General features: G+C 36.8%; 1 long non-coding RNA gene across 1 annotated transcript; it reads left to right on the top strand.

Moving 5' to 3' along the window:
* The first annotated feature begins 4,430 nt into the window (after positions 1–4,430).
* LOC110127454 (uncharacterized) lies at positions 4,431–18,916 on the top strand. The gene is made up of 5 exons (XR_002310784.2): positions 4,431–4,776; positions 14,956–15,041; positions 16,979–17,126; positions 17,614–18,101; positions 18,601–18,916. It is a non-coding gene; the product is annotated as an uncharacterized lncRNA (long non-coding RNA).
* Positions 18,917–19,263: the final 347 nt, after the last annotated feature.

A 19,263-nucleotide genomic window follows, 5' to 3' on the forward strand; every position in this document is an offset into this window, starting at 1 on the left:
AAGAACAAAAGACTTAAAGGCAGAAAATCCTGGTCTTGGAGTGGGGATCTATGTCATTCTCAAATGCAATAATGAAGGTGTTTCATAATGACAGTTCTTGTGGAGTACTTCTTAAGACAAATCACCAACAGACTTACAATTCTGATGTTCAACTGGATGACCATTCATAAATTTCATTTCTATTAGGTAAGATAGGAAAGTGTCTTTACAAATACATCTGTACTCATACAACTCCATCTTGACTTCTGTGCATGATTTACCTTGACCTGTAGCTTCCATGTTGGCTGGTTCTCATCAAACTCATAGTAAAAAAGTTTGTATTGTGGTTTTGATGGATATGTATTTATTTTTTATTTATTATTGAAGTATAGTTGACTTACAATATTTTGTCAGTTTCAGGTGTATAACAAAGTGATTCAGTTTTACATGTATATATACTCTTTTGCAGATTCTTTTCCCATATAGGTTATCACAAAATATTGAGTATAGTCCCCTGTGCTATACAGTAGGTCCTGTTTATCTATTTTATATGTAGTAGTGTGAATACATTACTTCTAAACTCCTCATTTATCCCTTTCCCCCATCTTTCCTCTTCAGAAAATTTGTTTTCTATATCTGTGAGATTGTTTCTATCTTGTAAGTAAGCTCACTTGTATAATATTTTTAGATTCCACATATAAGTGATATCATATAACATTTGTCTTTTTGGGTCTTACTTCACTTAGTATGATCATATCTAGGTCCATCCATGTTGCTACAAATGACATTATTTCATTCTTTTTTATGGCTGAGTAGTATTCCATTGTGTGTGTGTGTGTGTGTGTGTGTGTGTGTCTTAAATCTTTTTTATCCAGTCTCTGTCAATGGACATTTAGATTACTTCCATGTGTTGGCTATTGTAAATAGTGCTGCAATGAACATTGAGGCACATGTATTTTTTCGAATTGTGGTTTTCTCTGGATATATACCCAGGAGTGGGATTGCAGGATTGTATGGTAGCTGGTTTGAAAGGATAGCTCGTATTAATGCCCCTATTATTTTTACTTTACTCAGGATTCAGGCATGGTTTTGTGGATTTGAAAGCTTGGGATTCTTTGGTATCCGGCTCATCAGACTGAGGTGCAATTTTTTTTGTAATTTATCAGTTGAAACATTGTAATGTCTTTACTTCTTGCTCTTATTCCAGGAATATCTGGTGCTTGTGTAAGGCAATTATTTTTATATAATTTTAAAATGTTGTATGTATTCATTATAAAAATATTGAAAATGAAAAAAATTACTTATAATACCATCATCAGAGATATCTATAGTTATCATTTTGATGTATTTTATTTTTTTAATTTTTTTTCCATTTATTTTTATTAGTTGGAGGCTAATTACTTTACAGCATTGCAGTGGTTTTTGTCATACATTGAATTAGCCATGGATTTACATGTATTCCCCATCCCGGTCCCCCCTCCCACCTCCCTCTCCACCCCATCCCTCTGGGTCTTCCCAGTGCACCAGGCCTGAGCACTTGTCTCATGCATCCAACCTGGGCTGGTGATCTGTTTCACCATCATTTTGGTGTATTTTAAAAAGTAGATTGTGGTATAATCACCTTTCATTTGCTTAATGTATTTTCTAAGTATATTTATAAGTTGCCAAATGCATTTCTGTATTATGGCATTAAGGCTGAATTATGTCCACTCTAAGGATATTTCATCAGCATTTTAACCAACCGTCACTATTTTACATATATCTTTGCATAAAACTCTTATGGTTTTATTAGAGTAATTTTCAAGAAATAAGACCACGTTAAGATTTGTAAAACTTATTCTAAATAACCTATATAATTCTTTCATATTTTTCCTTTTCATTATATATATATAGCATATTACAACACAAAGTTGAAAAGCTTATATTCATTATAGTCATTAATTATTATTTGACATTGCAGTATACTAATAATTACTGTTGCAAAAAAAAAAAAAACTAAATAGAACTCCTCAAAGGCAGAAACTATATATGACTCAATTTTGTGGCCTAAGTATTCAGCCAAAGTCTGAAGAGTGGTAGATCTACTTTTTTGCTTAATGATTGAGCATGAATGAATGAAAGCTTAAATTTGGGAAAATAAGCTGAAATCAGAATTTCTAAATCACTGATTCTATATTTAGCATAAAAACTAATACAAAGGAAAATAATCAGTAGCATTTATTGAAGTGGACATTTATTTGAGATCATTTTTTTCCTAATAGATTTCTTAGTGAGGAATGCCGTCAGTGTTGAAAATTATCTTCTGCTATTTTCTCACAATGAGGACAGAAGAGAAATGGACACGGCACATGACATCATCATGATGCTGAAAAGCTGGCAAAAACAATCGCCAGCTGTTTTTAAGAGTTGTAGCTCATTATCATTCTGAGGAGACACTTCCTAGTTCTCCTCCATTAGCATCACAAAAGTCAAACATGGGGAATACAGCCAATATTTTATAATGACTGCAAATGGGGTATAACATTGAAAAATTGTGAACCGTCATAAAGAAGGCTGAGTGCCGAAGGACTGATGCTTTTGAATTGTGGGGCTGGAGAAGACTTGACAGTTCCTTGGACTGCAAGGAGATCAAACCAGTCAATTCTAAACGACAGCAAACCTGAATATTCACTGGAAGGACTGATGTGAAACTGAAGCTCCAATACTTTGGCCACCTGCTGTGAAAAGCAGACCCATTGGAAAAGACCCTGATGCTAGGAAAGACTGAAGGTGAAAGGTGAAGGGGACAACAGAGGATGAGATGGTTAGATAGCATCACTGACTCAATGGACATGAGTTTAAGCAAACTCTAGGAGATTGTGGAGGACAGAGGAGTCTGGTGTGCTACAGTCCATGAGGTTGCAAAGAGTCAGACATGACAGCGACCGAACAACAGCAAAAACTTGCATAATATTGTATAGCAACTATACTTCAACTAAAAGACTTCAAATCCACAGTTGGAAGAGGATGCTATTTCTAATATGCCTAAAACCAATTTGGGGAAATTACTCAACAGCAACTATAAATTAGGCAGTTAAGTAGTTTCTTTTTTTTAAATACAACCTGATTTTTACTTCCTTTTACAAAAGTAACATTGAAGACGTTACATCACATAATATATTGCTTCAAATTTCCATCTTCTTTCCTAAGATATTTACACAGAGGGGATACAGCATCATTTTGATCTCTAAATGGATTTTATAAAAGATAACACATTAGGAAGATAATTGCTTAGTTACTATTTCTTTTCTCTTTAGGTAATAGTGATGCCAGAGATATTTGTCTTATTACAAAAGTCAGTGTATTTTCATTGGAAAATATAATGAAATAAATAATTGTCATTGACTTTGACTTAGTATATGTTCTTTTGTCTTAGACATTGGTGCACAAGTATGCAGTTTGGTTAAGAATATTGTGTTCCCCTCGAGGGGGACAGATGGGTAGAGAAGCAGTAATGCTTCTTGCATAGAAGAGACAGCCTGTGTCTAAACAGCGACATGAAAGAAAAAGTAATATTTTTCACCCTCTGAATGCATGAAGTTATGTAAAGAACCGGGCATCAAGTCTACATTCCCAGAACAAGGGTTTGTTCCTGAGTCCATCCAAATATTATTTGCAGGAATTTCTATCTCTCCTATCTTTTTGACTATTTCCATTTCTCTCAGACATTGCAAAGTTCTCAGTCTGTTAAGCACTTGGCAAACCTGTAACGCCTAATGAAAGGTCTCTAGTGATAACTCTACTGCTTATTTACTCAGGAACCTGTCTGAATAAATTGGTTGACTGAAGTATTGCATCTGCTGATTTTTGGAGCTCCTGAACAACACATCAGAAAGTAGGACCTGTAGTGACAATTTTAGATCCAGCAAGAGTTATCACATGACAGTCCTCTGAACAGCCAGAGAAACTATGGTAACACCACATGCCAAGAACTTGAGAACTTTGGAAACCCTCTAAAGGGTTGACCTCAACGGCTATGTGCAATTTGAGAGAGTAGAAAATGAACCGGCTCAAATCCATGCGGGGGGATAATGCTTGTTACTTTTGTAATACATTCTTGGTTCCATGTTACATTTTTTTCTTTGAAGAAGAAAGGAGTCAATTTGCATCTGGCTGTTTTCTCCTAATAATTGCTGTTCCTGAAAAGTGTGTTAGCAGAAAGTGTTTCTTATTTTCACTAGTTTGGCACAGGGTTAATTTCCACATCATAGGAATTTTCCCCATCTAAACAGCTTGGGAAAAGCAAGCAAGCTTAAAGCAGGGAATGTTAATACTGTATTATACCGTGTTCCACATACGCAGGTATTATATGTAGGATATTACCACTTCAAATGATTCTGTTTCAGTCAAAGATCTGGACACTGATTTACATATGACAAGGGAAAGAGGGATAGCAAAGAAGAGGAGGAATTCTAGATGCGTCTGAAGAGTTCATCTATTGCTATGGAAACAGAAACATCCTAGCAACAGCTGCTGTGTACGTAGCTGACATGCAGAGCTTAAACCCTTAAACAAGAGCAAAATGAACCATGAAATCTCTAGTATCTATAGCATTTATGCTTTTACAGGTTTGGAAAGGATAGTGGAAAATTCACAGATAAATATGTCAAAAAATATAAAGTTACAGAAATCCAACTTTATTCCCTTTCATCATAGAATCCAGAATATTACTTAACACATTGTAATAGATGCTATTATCCTGATTGCAAGACAAAAATGCCATCTCTCAGATAACCAGTACTACTTGGACATCTTTTGGTAAGTTTGGAAGATAATATTCAGCCATACTTTAATATGCAGTCTTTGTTCTTAACAATTCTTAGAATCTTATCAGTGTAAAATATTTTGAAACATCCCTCTGTAAAAGGAGAAAATTCAGAAAATGACTTAGGGTTTTATTAAAGCTTGAAAAACATAATTGTATCTCTCTTATTTTAGTGAACAGAATAGTTTTTTCTGCTTTAAGCTTTCTGGGTAAGTGCTTCAATTGTTTGGTTTACCTGTTTAAATAAATTTTTATTTGTATGAAATGAAAATAACCAAATATATTTATCATAATTTCATATCACTTTGTATAAGTGGTGTGTTTGTCTATGTGCATGTGTCTATAGTTAACAGTTTTTAGTAGAGAATATTTTTGTGTAACTTTGAATCATGATGTAAAAGGTAATGAAATTAACATTAATTAAGGGACTTTTAAAGCAGTATTATCGAATTCCTGGATCACAAGTTACATCTAGAGTAGATCAAATCCTTATTCTGAAGGAAATCAATATCCAGGAGGGGAGTGGTGAACATGTTTAGTGCATAGCTAACACTTTTTGCTGTATTTTTTCTTTTCCAAAGGAAATATAATACTTCCTCCATCCTAGATGTTGGACTGTATTTTCAAAGATTCTTATGTCAAATTCTCATCAAGCATAATTATAAAGCAAAGAATCCCCTTAGGATTAATCACTTACTAAAGTCAACACCTCAAAAAGAGTGGGAGAAAGATACTTTATACATAAACTGTAAGAAAAAGGAAGCTTTGAGATCTTCCCACTAAGACGTTTATGACTTTTAAGATATCTTAATTAAGGGTAAAATAACTAGGAGCATGAGTCATTTTAGGTATCTGGTCATGAGTTGTGAAGGTTTGTAAATGTCTTTGATATGCATTGTGTCATTTAATCAAGGATATTTTCTGTTCTTTGTAGTGTCTGAAACAGGGAACCAGAGAAGGTGTCAAATACTTTTTGCTGTCTGCAAAAATTCTCTTCCACCTGATAGATACCAATGGAGAGAAATCGGAGCTTATTGCAGTGTTTATATTACATATGACTCTAAGGAAAAAAAGAATATCAATCAGTTCACTAAACTAAAGCTTCAGATTAATCCATAACTTTGACCTGCACTGACCCTCAGGGAATGGATGCAGCTGACTCTGTGGCCTGGTAGGCCTCACAGCTCCCAGGCTTGCTGTCATGAGCACTGTGGTTTTGCACAAGCTGACACCTTGGTTGGAAACTTCCTAACAAGAGTGACAGCTCTCTGCCTCCTTGACTTTAATGAGTTGAGGCAAATGAGCTTCTTGAACTTGAAGACCTTCCATGGTGACCAATGACAGAAGCAAATGTTAGCTAAGTTCTCTTAGTTACCACCATTTCCTAACACCACTGCAAATGAACATCTGTTCAAATCATCAAAACATCAAACATCAAAACATCACACTTTATACCTGACTGTACCTTCCAGATATGTCCTCCTCTGGATTTTCTCTTTGCTGGTTTCTGGGGCCATCAATGTTAGAGAATGCCCTGGGGAATCAACCCCATTACTATAGACTTTTTCAGAAACTTATGCTGCTTTACTACCTCACTTATCTCTTGTAATTTCCAGAATCATAATTTTAATATTTAAAATATACTTTCATATTAATCTCAAAGGAACAGACCAGGAGACAGCTATTTAAAACCTAACTTTTACAGAGACCAACTCAGAAAATTACAGTAAATGGGTGAAAATTTTTTTTAATGCAAAAGAACCTAAACTTTTTTTTTAATGTCTTTGCTGGATGATTGGGAAGCAAATATTCTTTTTTTTAAATTTAGTTTTAATTGGAAGATAATTGCTTTACAGTGTTGTTGATTTCTGCTATAGGGCAATGTGAATCAGCTCTAAGTATACATATATCTGCTCCCTGTTGAGTCTCCCTCCCTCGGACCACATCTCACTCCGCTAGGTCATCACATAGCACCGAGCTGAGTTTCCTGTGTTACACAGCAGCTTCCTGCTAGCTCTCTACTTTACACATGGAAGTGTATATATGTCAGTGCAAATCTCTAAATTCCTCTCCCCTCTTCTTCCCTTGCTGTGCCCACAAGTCCGTTCCCTTCATCTGCCTCTCTAGGGAAGCAAATATTCTTTAGCTGCACTGTGAAAATTGCCAGACTGTAGCTCAGAACATGTCTATTTACCATCATGTAGAGGATCATTTGCATGATTCAAAGAACCGTGTTATGTACCTGTCAGTTTTCAGATTCAGTGGGCACTTGTGTCAGAATTGCCTCTTAGCTGTGATTTGCAGCTCCTACTTTGTAATACCCAGGCAACTCATTAGCTCAAGATACACTGGAAGTCTCCAAAACTCTGAAAAACTAGTTCTATTTTATTTTAATGATGTCCCCATCCATTACAGGTCACAAAACCAAATCTCTAGGACTCACCGTAGACATTTTCTTTATTTCTGATCTCATATACAGTGACTAAGTCCTGTCAATTTTACCTCCATTAAAACATGTTTTCTCCTGAAGTCCCCTAACAACCTGCTCTGCTGCTGTCTGCTCTCCCTTCATCACTTGTCACAGGTGCTACCTGCAGTTTCTAAATCCAATTCCAGGGATGCTCTATCCTGCTTAAAAATTTTTAAAGGTCCCTTATGCCCCTCAGAGGGCTTCTCTGGTGGCTCAGAGTGTCTGCTTGCAATGCAGGAAACCCGGGTTCGATTCCTAGGTCGGGAAGGTCCCCTAGAGAAGGAAATAGCAACCCACTCCAGTACCCTTGCCAGGAAAATCCCATGGATGGAGAAGCCTGGTAGGCTACAGTCTATGGGGTCGCAAAGAAAGACTGAGCGACTTCACTTTCAATATGCCCTCATAATACAGTACATACGATAGAACGTACCCGACTTCTGCCTACCATTCCAACCTCCAACCTTATATTTCCTCTGCTTTTTAAATTCTAAGCATTCTTACAGATGAAGTCTGTTTCCTGAACGGTACTTGCTTACACCTCTACCGATAGTTATTCTAGCTGAGAATCCTCTTCTTAATCTCTAATTTCTTTCATTTGTACTTCCAGTGCACCAGTCATATTGTTCTAACATTTTTTTTAGGGGAGAATTGTAAACATACATAAAACTGGACAGAAGAGTACAATGAAATTCCATGTAACAATTACTCGTGTTCAACTCTTAATTTGTGGCCAATATTTTTCAGATATACTTTATCCTTCCTTCATTATTTTGAAGCAATTTCATTAGTCTTATTGTGTCTTCTATAAACGTTTCAGTATACAATTCTTAAAGATAACTCTTTTCAACCAGGTCACTACTTAATCATCTAGAATAGCTACTAATAATTCTTTGATATTACAAAATATCCAGTAAGAGTTCAGTTTCCAACTTTGCATGTGTTTTCAGTTTTAGAAAATTTCTAATTTTTATATGTTCTGTGGTTTGCTGTTTGGATCTGGACTGAAATAAGAGTCAAACAGTGCAAATGTTTTATGTATCAATTATCTACAGATTGTCTCTCCAACTTTTTTCCTCTTACAACTTATTTGTGGAAGCAATTATACTATTTATCCAGGCAAGTTTCCAACTGTCAGGATTTTGGTGATTATATCAGTGTTCTCCAATGTTCTGAAATCTCTTTTGTCTGTATTGATAGTTGGATCTAGGAACTTAATCCTATTCAAGTTCAAATTTTTTGACAAGACTGCTTCAGAAGTTGTATGATTTTTATTCCATCAGAGCACTTACTGTTTGGTTACCTCTTTTATGATGCAAGGACCTGTTTACAATCTTGATTCATTAATCCATTAGGGGCTGCCAAATGGTGCTATCACAACTTTATCAATGTTTCCTTATTTAATAGATTACTTTGATAAACAGAAGTATCTCTTCATTTACAATTTGGCTATCAGTGAGATACAGCTTATGTACCTTTATGACAGTTTCAATTATTTACCATTTTTCAAAAAATAATTGAGCTTCCCTGAAGGCTCAGTGATTAAAGAATCCCCCTGCAGTGCAGGAGACACAGGTTTGATCCCTGAGTCAGGAAGATCCCCTGGAGAAGGAAATGGCAACCCACTCCAGCACTCTTGCTTGAAAAATATATGGACTCAGGAGTTAGTTGGGCTACAGCCATGGGGTCGCAAAGATTCAGACATGACTGAGCGACTAAACACAACGCAATAATTGACCAACAATTTAAAAACCTTTTTGTTTGGAATCTTTATGAACTAATGACTGGACACATAGTTCATGCTTTTCAATCTACTTTCGTTATTTTTCTTATTGATGTTCACATTGGTCAATGGGCATTTCCTCAAGTTGGGTTATGAGCTCTTTTGATTAACATACAAGTCTTTTCTCTTCTTTATATCTGGTATAACAAAATGTTTCAGGCTCAGCTTCATTCATTTCCTGCCTAGAGCTGCTTAATGAGCTATTTTATTTCTCCAAATAAAAGATAAGGAATATCATTTGCCATATTTACACTCCCAAATCAAATTTATGACCACAGAGATTGTACTTAGCTTCTTCATCTTCTCTCTGTATCTTATTACTCCCGCACTGACAATCCTGTTTCTAAAGGATATGACTGTGTTAGAATAACTTCTATTTATTTATCTCATAAGATAGATGCAATTGTATTAGAATTACGATATAAATACTGCTACAAACAATGTGATTTCTTGAAATAGCTTATTTTCCTAGTTCTTTTATTTTTGTCCTTAAGATACATGGATTGATGGTAAATTCCTAATATATTTTTTTTTCCCAATTATTTTTACTAGTTGGAGGCTAATTATTTTACAATATTGTAGTGGTTTTTGCCATACATTGACATGAATCAGCCATGGATTTACTTGTGTTCCCCATCCTCTTGGTTCAGTTTCTTTCTGTGTGAATATATCACCACCAACTGCACAGATAGTTAGGGTTTATTTATTTCATTTTCTTAAGTTTCCTTAAGATATTTTGAGAATTTCAATTTTTAAAATTATAAAATGTTTTCACAATTTAATAATCAAAGCAAAATATATTTAAAAAATCTATTGTCCACCACTATGTGTTCATTTTCTTTCAGTTTTTACTATTAAACATGCACATGCATATATAGTTACCCTAGTTTTTTTTTTTAAGATAAATTGTACCATATTATACCAACTTTTTTTCCCCTGGCTTTTCCCATCGAAAAGTGTTTCCCTGAAATCTATTCCCAGAATGTATATTTCACATTAATTTTTATAGCTTCATGGTAATCCATTGAGTGGCAGTATCCTGTAAGTCAATCAGATCCCCAGTGATGTACATCTAGATTTCTGTACAGATACTCCTTCAATGCATCATCTAATACAGAAAACTTTTTTTGTTTTTGCAGTATATCTGTCTGTAAGGCAGATTCAAGAAAGTGAGCAAGTGAGATATTGCTGGGTCAAAAGATAATTGCTATGTAATTTTGCCAGATATTTCCCCATTATTTTCTATAGAGATTGTTCCATGTTGCATTCTCTCTGAAGAGAAATGAAAGTGCCTCTTTTTCTACAGTCTTGCTATAACTGAGTATGTATTTTGATTTTGAACCAAAGGAATAATATACTCTTTTGGTGTAGTTTTAACTTGCATATTTTCTTATTCTGAGCAAGACTGAATACTTATTCACATGGGTGAAGCCATTTGAATTTCTTATTTTTGTGAACTGACTGCTAATTTCTATAAAATTTTCATTTTATAGGCTTATTGTTCATCTTTTCTTTTCGGTTCAGTTCAGTTCAGCTGCTCAGTCGTGTCTGACTCTTTGTGACCCCGTGAATCACAGCACGCCAGATCTCCCTGTCCATCACCAATTCCTGGAGTTTACCCAAACTCATGTCCATTGAGTCGGTAATGCCATCCAGCCATCTCATCCTCTGTCATCCCCTTCTCCTCCTGCCCCCAATCTCTCCCAGCATCAGGGTCTTTTCCAATGAGTCAACTCTTCGCATGAGGTGGCCAAAGTATTGGAGTTTCAGTTTCAGCATCAGGTATGACCTAAATCAAATCCCTTATGATTATATAGTGGAAGTGAGAAATAGATTTAAGGAACTAGATCTGATAGACAGAGAGCCTGATGAGCTATGGATGGAGGTTCGTGACACTGTACAGGAGACAGGGATCAAGACCATCTCCATACAAAAGAAATGCAAAAAACAAAATGGTTGTCTGAGGAGGCCTTACAAATAGCTGTGAAAAGAAGAGAAGTGGAAAGCAAAGGAGAAAAGGAAAGATATTCCCATTTGAATGCAGAGTTCCTAAGAATAGCAAGGAGAGATAAGAAAGCCTTCCTCAGCTATCAACGCAAAGAAATAGAGGAAAACAACAGAATGGGAAAGAATAGAGATCTCTTCAAGAAAATTAGAGATATCAAGGGAATATTTCATGCAAAGTTGGGTTTGATTAAAGACAGAAATGGTATGGAACTAACAGAAGCAGAAGATATTAAGAAGAGGTGGCAAGAATACACAGAAGAACTGTACGAAAAAGATCTTCACGACCCAGATAATCACGATGGTGTGATCACTCACCTAGAGCCAGACATCCTGGAATGTGAAGTCAAGTGGGTCTTAGGAAGCATCACTATGAACAAAGTTACGGAGGTGATGGAATTCCAGTTGAGCTATTTCAAGCCCTGAAAGATGATGCTGTGAAAGTGCTGCACTCAATATGTCAGCAAATTTGGAAAACTCAGCAGTGGCCACAGGACTGGAAAAGGTCAGTTTTTATTCCAATCCCAAAGAAAGGCAATGCCAAAGAATACTCAAAGTATCATACAATTGCACTCATCTTTTCTTTTAGAAGCTCATACTCTATAAGTGCTATTAATTATTTCTCTATGGTTTAAGTTGAAAACTAGTAACATTACTTTGCTTATGGTATTTTTAACCCTTCAAAAATTTTAAAATATCTGATCAAATTTTTGTGTACTTTTTCTTACCTCTGGATTTTGAATCTTAAAACTCATACTGGTGGCTCATACGGTGAAGAAACTGCCTGCAATGCCGGAGATCCAAGTTTGATCACTGGATTGGGAAGAGCCCCTGGAGAAGGAAGTGGCAAACTACTCCAGTATTCTTGCCTGGAGAATCCCATGGTCAGAAGAGCCTGGAGGGATACAGTCCATAGGGTCGCAAAGAGTTGGACACAACCTCATGAGTAACACTTTCTAACACTTTGAATCTTAAATGGGTAGGTTATTTTCATTGCAAATTATTGAGTAATTCATCCAGTTTTCTTCTAATACTCATGTGATTTCACTTTAAATCTCTGATCCATTTGAAGCTTATCCTATTGTTTGGTGTGAGCAATGGAAATTTTTACTTATATACTATCCAACTATCCCAACATCATATATTAAAAAAGCAACATCCACAAATCTAAAATAGTTGTTTTATCATATTCTATTTAGGTATATATTTCAGAGTATTTATCTTTTTTCATTGTTCTGTCTGAACAATGCATGAAGCACACAGTGTTTTAAAATAGTTGGTGCTCTATAGATTGGATGATTTTAATATCTGGTGAGGTTAGTCCTTTCCATCCATCTTCTTAAGTTCTTCAGGATTCTCTTGGGTTTCACGGTTCACTGGTGGATGTCTTTAACCCGACTGGCTAGACAGATGTCAGTCATTAACTTTCTGCCAGTTCTAAGCATGGAGCTATGAAGATGCCAATATATCTTGAAGTTCTGAGTCTTTTTGTATTTATTTTTAAATTAAATGCCAAAAGATAAATTTGTAAATCAAGAATTCTGCTAATTTCTAATTTCATTCACTGACCATTGAAATAGAGGGCATGTTCTTGCAAATTCCTTATTTCCTGGATCCTTAACCTGGTACAGAGAAAGGGGCTTGATCTTTATCATTTTATGCTATGAAAACATATCTACAATTTATTTTTGTTTTTAATACATTTTTATAGCGATCAAGCATATTTTTGTTAGAATTTATGCCATTGCTTAACATGAGAATTTTTTTTCTTGGGTAAGCTTTCAAATACACATCTAGATGTCAGAACCTTGACTGATAAAATATAACCTACAGTTATATCATGGAAATAGTCATCAAGTTCTTCAACAGACAACGACAGACCATATTCCAGATAGATAATATGGATAATCAGTATTCCTCTAGATTAAAAAAAAATTCTGGAAAAGCACTAATAATTAGGAAAGTGTTAAGAAAAATTAAATTCCTAAAATTTTAAAAAGAGATTGTGCAGACATTATCTCTACCATAAGCTCAGTTCAGTTCAGTCGCTCAGTCATGTCTGACTCTGCGACCCCATGGACTGCAGCACATCAGTCTTTCCTGTTTATCACCAAATTCACAGAGCCTGCTCAAACTCATGTCCATAGAGTTGGTGATGCCATCAAACCTTCTCATCCTCTGTCATCCCCTTTTCCTCCTGCCTTCAACCTTTCTCAGCATCAGATCTTTTCCAATAAGTCAGTTCTTCGCATCAGGTGGCCAAAGGATTGGAGCTTCAGCTTCAGCATCAGTCCTTCCAGTTAGTATACAGGACCAATTCCCTTTAGGATGGACTGGTTTGATCTCCTTGCAGTCCAAGGGACTCTCAAGAGTCTTCTCCAACACCACAGTTCAAAAGCATCGATTGGCACTCAGCTTTCTTTATGGTCCAACTCCCACATCCATACATGACTACTAGAAAAACCATAGCCTTGACTAGATGGACTTTTGTTGGTGAAGTAATTTCTCTGCTTTTTAATATGCTTACTAGGTTGGTCATAGCCTTTCTTCCAAGGAGCAAGCGTCTTTTAATTTCATAGCTGCACTCATCATCTGCACTGATTTTGGAGCCCAAGAAAATAAAGTCTGTCACTGTTTCCCCATCTATTTCCCATGAAGTGATGGGACTGGATGCCATGATCTGAGTTTTCTGAATGTTGAGTTTTAAGCCTACTTTTTCACTCTCCTCTTTCACTTTCATCAAGAGGCTCTTTAGTTCTTCACTTTCTGCCATAACGGTGGTGTCATCTGCATATCTGAGGTTATTGATATTTCTACTGGCAGTCTTGATTCCAGCTTGTGGCTTCATCCAGTCTGGCATTTCTCATGATGGGCTCTGCATAGAAGTTAAATAAGCAGGGTGACAATATACAGCCTTGATGATTATTTTAACTTAGAAATTATTTAATAACTATTTGGAATGTCTGTATACCAGCTTAACTTATGTTAGCATAGCTCTGACTTTGCATTTTATAGCTATAGAAAAATTAAATATCATAGCTATATCCAATTGACTAGCTTTTTTTGCAGCCAAAATAACAATGCAAAAATATAAACTTTTATAATATGGATCAAGCAATTTTACAATCTTTTCTAGCCCCCAAATATTTTCCTTTACCACCTGAAATAGGGGTAAATGGATTCAGGAGATACACTTCTTTACATGAAACCATAAAAGGCTTAGTTAAAATTTCATAGCTTTTTAAATGGCAATATATAGTGATTCATTATATTGAATAATAACAGCTTAGCTTGGAAATCAAGCTATCTTATACAGTCAGACCCTGAAGATAAAGATATTTTGGATAAACAAGTTTTAATCAGTCAGAAAAGCAATCAAAATGAAGTATCTGTCTTTCAAATGTTTAGTCATGGTTTACCCACACAAGAGGAAGGAAAAAAGAAGAGGACTGTGGAGAAAGGGGAAAAATATAAAGATGGGGAGAAAGAAGTCGAGAAAGACTGAACATGATGTCAGACAAAATTAAAATGCATGTCTGAAACACACAAAATGAAAATTGAGGCAATTATTTCTATAACTGCATATTTACTGAAGTCCTGCAAAGTGAATATACATAAAATATCCCAATAATTGAGGATATTTTCTGGGGATATAGAAACAAAACATATTTCAAAGTTTCACCTTGTACTTCATGCAGCCTAGCCCTCCAACTCATTGAATTGGTTCTTGGTTAAAAATTGGCACTTTGTTAGGTTATAAATTAATTAGCTTGGCTTTGGATAGTCTAAGATTAGACAGTGTGGCAACAAGCCATTGTCAAGTTCTCCAGCAGATATGGGGATAAAAATACAGCCCAGAACGCATTAGAGAGCACTGCTGGGCTCAAGAATGACATGGGTTTTTTTTCTGGCTTGCAGTTCCAGATCATGACCAGAGATGGCGCTGAGTGTACAGGGAACGAAACGCCAATCCCAAACGGAAATTGGAAACCGGAATGAAGTCCGTGAGCAGGAATCCTTCCTTATTCAACCTCGACAGCACATCCAAGATAGTGACTCTGGAGGAAGGGACAGAAAAGCATGTAGAACAAATAAAGAACTTGTGTTAGGGGAGTCACATCTTAGAAAGGAGCTCGGAATGAAAATCTTGACAGGTTAATGTGGGAAGAACCTTATGACGCAGGAATACAGATCAAAACACTCAGAGAATTGAGATATGAGCTCTATTTTCTCAGGTTGAATAACCCGTTAGATAAGTTTTTCTAAAGTTTAATAAATTTGTATTTAGCAGAAAGACTATAGAAGTGTTCACGCTTTTATATTCTAAAGACATGTGGACAGGTTGTACTTGTTCTGTTTTTAACAAAGAGGAATGCTAAAGCAGTTTGATGTAGTCATAGAGTACTCCCCCCAGAGTCTAGCTTAATGTATTTTAAATTTCCTTCTGGTTAACAAATATTTGGTAAACAAAGATATCCATCTTAAGGGAGAAAGGCTTAAACTACTTACTTTCAGCACCAGAGTGAACTGCTCTTTATGTCCCTTCACTTGCATTTGAAAAAATAGAATTGAAGATTCCAAATAAAAGTGAAGAGAAAAAGTTACTCAGGGGTCTACCAATAAGTGCAGCAACCTTTAAAAACTTTTTATTTTCAAGCTTTTGTATTGCCTTGTTGTTGTTCAGCCACTAAATCATGTCCAACTCTTTATGACCCCATGGACTGCAGCACACCAGGCTTCCTGTCCATCACCAACTCCTGGAGTTTGCTCAGACTCATGTCCATTGAGTTGGTGATGCCATCCAACCATCTCATCTTCTGTCATCCTGCCTTCAATCTTTCCCAGCATCAGGGTCTTTTCAAATGAGTCAGCTCTTCGCATCAGGTTGCCAAAGTATTGGAGTTTCAACTTCAGCATCAGTCCTTCCAATGAATATTCAGGACTGATTTCCTTCAGGGTTGACTGGTTGGATCTCCTTGCAGTTCAAGGGACTCTCAAGAGTCTTCTCCTACACCACAGTTCAAAAGCATCAATTGTTTGATGCTCAGCTTTCTTTATGATCCAACTTCCACATCCATACATGACTACTGGAAAAACCATAGCTTTGACTAGATGGACCTTTGTTAGCCAAGTAATATCTTTGCTTTTCAATATGCTGTTTAGGTAGGTCATAACTTTCCTTCCAAGGAGCAAGTGTCTTTTAATGTCATGGCTACAGTCACCATGTGCAGTCATTTTGGAGCCCCCCCAAAATAAAGTCTGTCACTTTTTCCATTGCTTGCCCATCTATTTGCCATGAAGTGATGGGACCAGATGCCATGATCTTAGTTTTCTGAATATTGAGTTTTAGGCTTACTTATTCACTCTCGTCTTTTACTTTCACTCTCTTCTTTCACTTTCATCAAGTGTTTACTGATATGGGAGGAAATACTCTATTTCTCAATATAAAAGGATTTTAAGTGGAAAAGTATCCTTTCCTGCCTTGTCTGTGTACATCCTTCTCCCATCTTTTCTTAGAATTAATAGCTAAGAGCATGCACAATCATGGTCAAAAAGTTATTAAGTGGTCTATCTCTGCTGTGTAATGTGTGGCCTGTCAATCAGCTGCATCATCATCACCTGGAAGCTTGTTAGAAATGTAGAATCTCATGCCTCATCGCAGACTTAATGGATCAAGATATGTAATTTAACAACATCCTCAAGTGATATACATGCACCGTGAAGTCTGAAAAACTCTGCTCCAGATTCCAAAGATAGAACTACTAAGGACAAGTCCTTTCTCTTGCAGCTCCACAAGAGGGCTGCTGAAATGGTCTAACTATATTCAGTGCCCTTACCCTTAGATCATACAGAGAGAGAACAAGAGAGGAGGGTGGGTCTAAATCGGTCATCATGAGAGACATTGAGAAGTAGTGTTTACAGTGACTTTCTCCTTTCTCAGGAAGTGAGAGGAGCTCCAAGAGAATCTGTAACAGATATGTATGTCGGCAATAAAGGAACACCCTCAGCCCAATCCAAGGCTGGATATTTGTTGATTTCCATGCTCTAAACAGCCACACTGGTCCTGCCCTTGGAGTGCAAGGGAGCATGTGAGTTCTTGGACAAGTTTGTCAATTTCCCCCCAGAGTTTAGGGACATATGTAACACATAGAGACTGTGCCCATTTATGGCCTTCTGATTTTGTACTATGGGAGGCTTATTCAAGTAGTCTGTGATAATAGTGTGAGATAAGATTGTGGTGAATTATGGGAAGAAGGTGGGAGCAACAGTTCCCCAAACCATCTCAGTTCTCTGTAACTTTGGGAGGGCTACAAAGCAGGATGTGTGCAATTTCTGTGGCTCCATGGGGTGGGGCATAAAGGTCTGATGAGGGAGTATGAGCTCAGGTGACTGATAAGCCTAGTAAGGTTTTGTCCCTTCCAGAGAAGGGATTCTGGGCACAAACCACTGTCATAGCTAACAGGAGACATAGTGCTATCTGTGAATGTAGTCTCGCTGTCAGAGAGAACTGTGTATTAGGTGGACACTGCTTTATGAAAAACACTGATACCACCCGCTTGTGGACTGTTTCCACAGTGGCGGTCAGCTGAAGCAAGGACAGTGAACTCAAGCCAGGTCTGGTGGTCACCATCAGCATTCAGCTAACTATCTTAGATGAACTTCATCACTACACTGTCTGCTTTTGCAAGTCTTCCTCTAAAAAGAGCTAAACAGAGAAAATGGAGAGAAGAAGGTCCGAGAGGATTCCATTTTCCTCCATCACGATGAGCAACTGAGCATGCAGCCCAAATCTGTTTTAGAAAATGGACATGGAGTAGGAAAAGAAGAGCTATGGTTTAAATTGAGTTTGGGATTGCTGCTTTATATTAGATTGGATTTTAGTAACTCAAAGTGGCCGGAAAGTTGCAGAATCCTCTCAAGATATAATGAAGGTACAAGAAAGAAGGATTGAGTTTAGCAGAGCTGCAAGTGATGGTAGGAAACATAAAACCACCTACTGACATCCACCTACTCTTCTTTAAAGAAAGCTCAAATGCAAATCATAAACATCTTTATATTTCACGGTAAGTCATCTTCTGTTTTCTTCTTGGTAGGCAAGATGAGGAAAGTATAGTTTTACCACCTCCCATCTCTCCTACACTCATATCTCTTGATTTAGCGCAGTTACATTATTGCTTTCTTTTTTCAACTTATGTATGTGTGTGTGTGCTTAGTCGTTCAGTCATGTCCGACTCTTTGTGACCCCATGGACAGTAGGCCGCCAGGATTGTGTGTCCAGGGGATTCTCCAGGCAAGAATACTGGAGTGGGTTGCCATGCCCTCCTCCAGGGGATCTTCCCACTTCAGGGATAGAACCGTGGTCTCCTGCAATGCAGGTGGATTCTTTACCATCTGAGCCACCAGGGAAGCCCTTTGTTTTCAACTTAGGGGATACATTTTTAACTTTCCTAAAAGCAATGTAATATTTATTTTTTGTTTAGGAAAAAAAAAATGTCTGACTCTGCAAACAAACAAAAAAAAGAATGGGTGCCTTTAACCTGTGTCCACATTTTCTCTTGGCAGCCATTCATTTTGATTCTTTAGTATGGGGCTTTATGCCCTGTCCTGATCACCCAAAAGCTCACTTTCCAGTACCTGCTGATGAAGTCTGCTGCAAGCATCAGACTCCGCCTGTGGGAAAGGCTGGACAAGCTGGGGAGAAGATGCTTCCAGGACAGCCCTTAGCCAATGACTGACAACAACCAGAGGATAACTTCCCAGCTTCCCTTTCCTTGTTTCTCAAGGAAGAGACAAATCTGAGGTATATTTGACATCATTTCCCAGAAGTTTCCAATGAGAAAATGAGAAATTACAAAAAAATAAAACTACCATGAAAATATGTATCTAACCCACTCATTCCTACATGAATCTGAGTCTAAAAGTCAGAAGAGTTAATTTGCCTAATGGAAAGAAGGCCTTTTCTTTGACTTGCAAAATAGAATAAACAAAAAGTGTAAAAGAACTTTGGAGTTCACAGTGATCATGAAATTGTGTTGTGAGTTACTATGAATAGAATTATTCCAAGTAGAGGAATTTTTAAAGTCTATTTGGGCCATTTTGTAGGAATTGCTTATCCAGTTTATGCTTTTAGTATCTTTTATTTTTCCTCTTCCTTTCTGAAAGCTGGATTTTAAGACATGTTATTGTATTTGCTTTAAGTTTTAAATAAGTAACACAGAAGACATA

This window comes from Odocoileus virginianus, chromosome 34 (assembly GCF_023699985.2).
Source record: "Odocoileus virginianus isolate 20LAN1187 ecotype Illinois chromosome 34, Ovbor_1.2, whole genome shotgun sequence".
In the NCBI taxonomy this organism is placed as follows: Eukaryota; Metazoa; Chordata; class Mammalia; order Artiodactyla; family Cervidae; genus Odocoileus; species Odocoileus virginianus.